The 7,621-nt window shown below is 37.5% G+C and overlaps 1 long non-coding RNA gene across 1 annotated transcript; it reads left to right on the plus strand.

Annotated features, from left to right (window-relative positions):
* The first annotated feature begins 5,915 nt into the window (after positions 1-5,915).
* Positions 5,916-7,003, plus strand: LOC108171043 (uncharacterized). The gene is made up of 2 exons (XR_001787477.3): positions 5,916-6,132; positions 6,239-7,003. It is a non-coding gene; the product is annotated as an uncharacterized lncRNA (long non-coding RNA).
* Positions 7,004-7,621: the final 618 nt, after the last annotated feature.

Genomic DNA, 7,621 nt, shown 5'->3' on the forward strand with positions numbered 1-7,621 from the left:
AATGAAAACTAAAACCTAAAATTACTTTTAATTTGTTTTCATGTTCAAAATCAGAATGATCAAAGTGATTAATAGGACAATCTCAGAGACCACTTCTATCGATTTTAAATCTCAAAGACCAAAGTAAGGAGTTACGACGATCTCAGGGACTATTTTCGCCAAAAAAAACTTCTTTTTTATACACTCATATTTAATTTGTGTTTGATTTATTTAATCCGATGACAAAAAATAAAGAAACTTGTGTTAAAGAGAAAAATAGTGCGTAATTACCATTTCTCAAAATAAACCATACGTATCGATGTGTTTGATAATTAATATTTGATGAGTCACTATCTAAGCTCACATCATCGGATTGCCTCCAAAGATCTTTGAGTTTTTGTTAATTAATTTATATTAAGGGCTGTAATTTATACATGATCATGTATTTGATTTCTTTGTCGAGATCGATTAGTTAAAAGCACGTTGCAAAAATAACAAAGAAAGGGTCTTGCAGCCCCTGAAATAAAAAAAATAAAAAAACAGCCAAAATCATCAAGGGCAATGGTTTGGAATGATGCATGCAACCACATTTTGGGAGTTTTTATCTGTTTACAATATATATATTGTATATTGTCTTTATCACGTAAATACTATTAGAGGGGGAAAACCGAACACATAAATTCAACTTTCAAGTGCATGAACGATCGCTTTTATTCACTTGCGTGAGATGCAGTTTCTTACACATTTATTTTTAAAGAACAAATGCTTACGAGCAAAAGGAAACAATAAAGCACAGGGAAATTGAAATACTCATGTCCTTGGCTTGGTTCTTTTGTCAAGTTAAGGATACATGGCCATGTCTCTCTGTTGAGTTTTTGAAGGGTTCTCAACCAGAAATTCTAAATCGATTCAACATAAAATGTTGGAAAATAAAAAGGAAAGTATTTTAGGATTTAATTTAATTAGTGATTTTATATGATTTAATTAGGGTTTTGATTTAGTCTAGGTTTCCTTGTCTTGTAGACAAATGATTGTTTTGACTTATTTCCTAGTATTGCTTCTTTGTAATCTTATAAATACCTCCTTATGGAGAAGAATAAATTATTGAAGTAGTATTTTGAGAATTGTAGATTGTAGAGAATTCTAATCTATCATAAACTCTTTATTTTCAACTTGGTATCAGAGCAGAGTTCGATTCTCGATTGAACTTTTGTTGTGAGCGCTTCCTTGTGGGTGTACAAAGCTAATTTTCTTCGTGCACCCACATGCCATGAACCTGAGGGTGAAGATTGTCTACAATTGTTAGAAGAAGATAATTTTCCGCTGCCATGAAGAAGAGAAAAAAGGACGGAAAAAAAAAGAGAAAAAGATATAAAAAAGAGAGATTTGGTGGTTGGGGCTTCCGAAAAGAGGCATTAGTTTCAGTTTGGCTTTCGAAAAGATTAGCGTTTGTTCCAACTGGACTTTCGAAAAGAGGCGTTGGTTCCAACATATCAAGAGATTTATTTATAGGACTTTCGAAAAAAGACGTTAGTTCCAATTGGGCTTTTGAAAAGATTAGCGCTAGTTCCAATTGGGCTTTTGAAAAGATTAGCGCTAGTTCCAATTAGGCTTTCGAAAAGAGGCGTAGTTCAAAGGATTATGATTTGTTTGTCGGGCTTTCGAAAAGAGACATTTGTTCTAGTTTAGTTTTCGAAAAGATTAGCACTAGTTCCAACTGGGCATTCGAAAAGAGGCGTTAGTTCTGATGGATTATGATTTGTTAAGCTTTCGAAAAAATTGGCGTTAGTTTCAGCGTATCAATGAAGATTTCCTTCTTGGCAAACTCATGATTTCACATCATGAGTTTAAGAAGGGGTGTTGGAAAATAAAAAGGAAAGTATTTTAAGATTTATTTAATTAATGATTTATATGATTTAATTAGGGTTTTGATTTAGTCTAGGTTTCCTTGTCTTGTAGACAAATGATTGTTTTGATTTATTTCCTAGTATTGTTTCTTTGTAATCTTATAAATACCTCCTTAGAGCAGTTCCACCAAGGCTTGATAGGCCGACACATCCAAAAAATGGATTGGCCTCCCGCATTTCTACTCCACCCCAGCCCAAGCCAAGGCACATGCCAGCCCAAACCAAAGCACATGCCAGCCCAGAATCAATAGACCTGTTGACTGGCCCATCTGATGCCATGCTGACGCTAGTGTGGTGTCAGAGGCCATTTGAATTTTTTTTTGCGCTAGGTGCGTGGGAAGCACATTCGACTGGGCACACGTCGCCGACAAGAATCTAGAGTCGGGGCTCGCTTGCACAGGCACACTTAGCGCACCAATAGGGAGGCCAAGTGGCCGGTCTTGGGCTGTTGGATTTTCAATTGTAAAAAAAAATTGAATTTGAATTTTGATCTGGACCGTCCGATTACAGATTAACGGTCCACATTTCCCCCCTAAAAAAAAAGGCACAACGGTCAGAATTATGACCGTTGGCCACGTATCAACTTATAGACTGTTAGATTTTAATATTTTTCAAATCCAATGGTCCATATTAATTACCTAAATTAAAATTTATAAAAAATTAATTAAAAATTGTTAAAAAATACAGAAAAAAATTTTATCTAATTTTTTTCCTATAAATACCAAACCCTCATCTTCCACCTTACACCATATTTCAATATTTTCAACACTTTCTACCAAAACTTTCATATACTTTTTGTGTGAAAAAAAAACCAAGAACCTCATCCTTTCTTTTTTTGTCCATATAAACCCTACATCCCTACATCCATCTTCATCATTTTTAAATCTTGAGTTCTTGCAATGTCTTCTTCAAGGAGAGTATATAAACAGTTTGAGAAGCAACATAAAAGATTGTTGGCACAACAGGAAGAATTGGTCAATCTCGAGGAAGGTGGAGGTGGAGATGAGGCTTTTGCAATGGAGGAAGATGAGGATGATTACCATAGAAGGTAGAGGGCCTCACATTCCCACCGTGTCATGGAAGATGTGGGTTAGATATCCAAACCCAGACGTGCTACAAACTTCTATAGAAAGAGGGAAAAATGAGGTACAAATATCTTGGAAGATTATTTTATCCCCAACTGTGTATTCCTTGATCAAGTTTTTAGACGTCGTTTTAGAATGCAACGAAGTTTGTTCGACAAAATCATGAGTGTTGTTTGCGACCATGATCAATACTTTGTGCCAAAAAAAAGATGCTTTTCATGTTCTAAGTCTTCTTCTTGAGCAAAAAGTTACTGCTACATTGCGGATGCTTGCATATGGAGCATCTGCAGATCAAGTGGGTGAGATAACAAGGATGGGAAAATCAAATGTTCTGGAGTCCCTGATGTGGTTTTGCTCCGCAATCGAAGTCCTTTATACGAAGAAGTACCTCAAGAAACCGACGCCTATGGATCTACGAAGGCTACTGAGGAAGGGTGAGATGCGAGGCTTCCCTGGCATGATTGGAAGCATCGACTGCATACTCTAGACCTAGAAAAATTGTCCAAGTGCATGGCAATGAGCGTATGGCAACAAAAAAGGAGCCAAAAGTATCATTTTGAAAGCAGTGGCTTCATTTGATACATGGATTTGGCATGCATTTTTTGGTGTTCCAGGAGCTTAGAATGACATAAATGTCCTTACCCAATCTCCAGTGTTCGACGAATTGCTGCAAGGAAAAGCACCCAGAGTCACATATTCAGTCAATGATCATACATAGGAACAACCGTACTACCTTGCAGACGACATTTACCCAAGGTGGATAACGTTTGTCAAAACAGTCCCACATCCACAAAGTGAAAAAGAAAAACACTTTGCAAAATGTCAAGAGGGGTGTAGGAAAGATGTGGAACGTTGTTTTGGTATCCTGCAAGCTCGTTGGGCGATTGTGAGGTCAGGTGCCAGAATGTTTAATGTTAAGGCACTTCGATCCATTATGATGACGTGTATTATTCTCCACAACATGATTGTGGAAGATGAGTATGATTATGATGCCGTCGACGAATATGAGCCAGACACAATGAACAACTCAAGAGCACGTATCTATTGTGCTCATGACAGCACAGAAGATCCTGTGCAACATAAGCCATTGGAACGAGATGGACGTTACAATCAATTGATCGCTGAGCGGTACACTTCATTGCAAGAGCCATACTTGCACTGTACCCGTCAAAGTGACTTGATTGAGCACCAATGGGGATTGCAATAAGGTCAAGATAATTAAAAGGATCTTGTGGTGGAACAATAAAGTTCTTAGTTTATTTAGTGTGTTTTTTTTAAGTTTATTTGATGAGTTTATGTAATTTTATTTAGTGTGTGTTTTTAAGCTTATTTGATGAGTTTATGTAATTTTATTATGATAATGACACGTAACGTGATGAGATTGGTTAAAAATCCTATCTGAAATTAAAACAATTTATTTATTTATTATTTTATAAAAAAAGTAATAAAATTTTAAATGGGTTGGGTGCCAACGCATTTTGTAAGGGTGGAGATGCATTTGGCCTATTACTGTTTATTGGGGTCTATCACTGTTCACTGAATGGATTAAATGGGCTGGGTGCTGGCGTATTTTTTTTAGGGGTGGAGTTGCTCTTATGGAGAAGAATAAATGATTGAGATAGTATTTTGAGAATTGTGAGATTGTAGAGAATTCTAATCTATCATAAACCCTTTATTTTCAACCTTTGATAGTTGTGTATTGCTGTTAGGGGTGGGCACTTGAAACCGAAAATCGAAACTAAAACACGAATTGAATTGAACCGCACCGAATGATTTGGTTTTGCGGTTTTGAAACGGTTTCAGTTTCGAAACTGAACTGCAGCAAAGAAAACAGTTTGGTTTCGGTTTTGGGTTTTCAAAACTGCACCGAAACTGAAACCGCATGTTATGTTTTAAACTTTTAATTAGTTCAACTAGGTTACTGGACTATCATCCAATTTTTCACTTTAAGTTCGAGTCCTGAAGGCTAAAACTCATCTTAATCTTTTCCTTAAAACTCATCTTCTTAAAACTCATTTTCATATCTCTCTCAAAAGTCAAAACCCATCTTCATCTTTTCTGCAGTCGACATTAGTGCCCTGAACTCACTATGTGCGACCTGGCTGTTTGCATCTTTGCGACCTTACTACTTGCATCCCTAGATCCCCTTCATCTGCAAGCCCTAAACTCTGCAAATCAAAAGCTCTGCAAAACAAAATTGGCAAATCATTCACTTGCTCTTCGTTCCAGCTAATATGGTAAGAATTTGGAACTTGTATTAGTTAGTTTAATTAATAATTTGTAATTAAATTAATTTTACAGTTAGGGTTCGTTTGAATCAAAGATTCAATTTAAAGCCTTGGATGTGAAATCGAAGTTGAATCCATTGAATCTTTAACATGGGATGAGATGAAACTATGTTTATTTCTGTTGTAAGCACTGAGCATCGGTCATAGTGAGGGGGTTGGAATAACATTTGCACTTTCTTCGAGTGTTCTGCATACCACATTATATATGGATGGCAAAATCAAGAATTTTCATGAATGCAACTTTTCTTACTCATAGGACAATGAAAATTCTAAAGTTAAGCAGCTTATTCCACTTAAGAATTTTTTCCTCTCTTTCTTTCTTGTTTTGCAAATCGTCTGTTATTGATTTTTTTTGTTTTCATTGTTCTTTTGTTTTTTCTTGTGGGGTGATTGGCGCTACATACTGATGATGCATATTGATTCTAGGGGTGGGTTCAAAAAACCGAAAATTGAAAAAAAAAACAAAAACCACATAAACTGTTAAATCGAACCGAATCAAATCTAACTTGGTTCGGTTTGCTTTCTGGGGTTTGAAAACTGAACCGAATCGAAGTTATAATCTTATAAATTAATATTTTTATTACTTAAACGGTGTCGTACTTCAATCTGAAAGATAATTCCTACCCGTACCCTTCGGGCTTTCCATCTTTCAGTCTGAAATCCTTCCCTTATCCTTCCCAAATCCCAAGTTCCCACTTCCCATTCTCAACCTCTGCCTCTCAGCGCATCTGCGACCTGCGACGGTGCGACCCATCTCACTCTCAATCTCTCGCCCCCATGACCCGTGATGGCGTGACCCGCGACCTCCTCTGGCTTTGAGTCCTTTCGTCGTTTCCAGTCTTGAGTCTCTTAACCCACGACTTCCTTTGCATGGTTAGTCAGTTAGTCTCTCATGTTCTACATATTTTCTTTGATAGTAATGCTTACTATTGTTGTCAATTAGAAGAATCTGATGGGTGAGGAATGGGTTGTCAATTAGATGGGAGGTTTTGATTTAAGGGTTTGTAACCATTGGTTGTGCATCTGATGAATCCTGACAAGGAGGTGCTTCTACATCTGAAAGCGTGTGCGAGGCGATCGGACTTCCAATTGGGTATGAACGTTCATACCCTTGTGGTGAAAACGGAGTTCGACTTCGATGTTTATGTTAAAACCTGTTTGCTCTGTTTGTATGTGAAATGTGGGTATTTGGAACATGCACATAATATATTTGATGAAATGCCGGAGAAAAATGTTGTTTTTTGGACTACCGTGATTTGTGGGTACATTGAAGCTCGCCGGTACAGAGAAGCTATTGATACGTTTTGCGGGTTGTTGGAGATGGGTTTGAGGTCTAATAGTTTTAGCCTTGTTCGGGTTTTATTTGCATGTGGGAGGTTAGGGGATATAGGCAGTGGGGTGGGGAATGGATTGATGGATACATAACAGAGATTGGTATGGGTAGGAATGTGTTTGTTGCAACCCGATTGCTATGCCATGGTTGGCATACTTCCTGTAGTCAGAACGAAATTCATAAGTTATCAAGGAAAAAGGTAGGACTAGTGATTCCATTCAGCTCCTCAACCTGTACATGGAATAGACATCATATCACACATAAGCTAGGGTGTAAATCTTAAAAGTGAAAACTGTTGAATTTCAAATGTGTAACTCTAAACTAATTTGTCCTTTAACTTGCCACTGACCTTGATGTTATGTTCTGTCCTTTCTGCATCCGATGAATGTATAAGCACCATCACATTGTGAATCTTATGTCTCAATTTATTTAAAATTTCCGATTTCAATTTTTTTTATTTTCGGTTACGGTGGTTTGGACATGTGCAAAGAAGGCCTACTGACGCTCCGATTAGAAGATGCGACTATGGGACAGAGGTTCAGGGCCGAAGGGGTAGAGGAAGACCCAGGAAAACTTTGAGAGAGACCCTAAGAAAAGACTTAGAGTACTTGGATCTAACGGAGGACATGACACAGGACAGAACACAATGGCGTTCTAAGATTCATATAGCCGATCCCACTCAGTGACTTGGATTTTCCAAGTCTCCAACCGAGAAGTTGTCCTCGCTCGGGAAATTAAGGGAACACTACCTCAACCTACATGCTCCACTCACAAAGCTCCAACATACAAGCTTCAACAAAAGAAAATTCAAAGAACTTAGCGAAGAAGGCTTTGGTGATTTAACACAATACGTTGAAATGAAGGAAAGCTTATTTATTGATATCCCCGATAAATTACAAATATGTACATATACTTGAGTCAAAATAAACAAACAAGAGGGAGCCTTCACAAATGTTGCTTAGGAGAAGTCTCGGCAGTCGGTAGAGCCCCAGAAAGAGAAGGCACCGGAGGGGGATCATTCGGAGCCTC

The sequence above is a fragment of the Malus domestica genome, chromosome 09 (genome assembly GCF_042453785.1).
Source record: "Malus domestica chromosome 09, GDT2T_hap1".
In the NCBI taxonomy this organism is placed as follows: domain Eukaryota; kingdom Viridiplantae; phylum Streptophyta; class Magnoliopsida; order Rosales; family Rosaceae; genus Malus; species Malus domestica.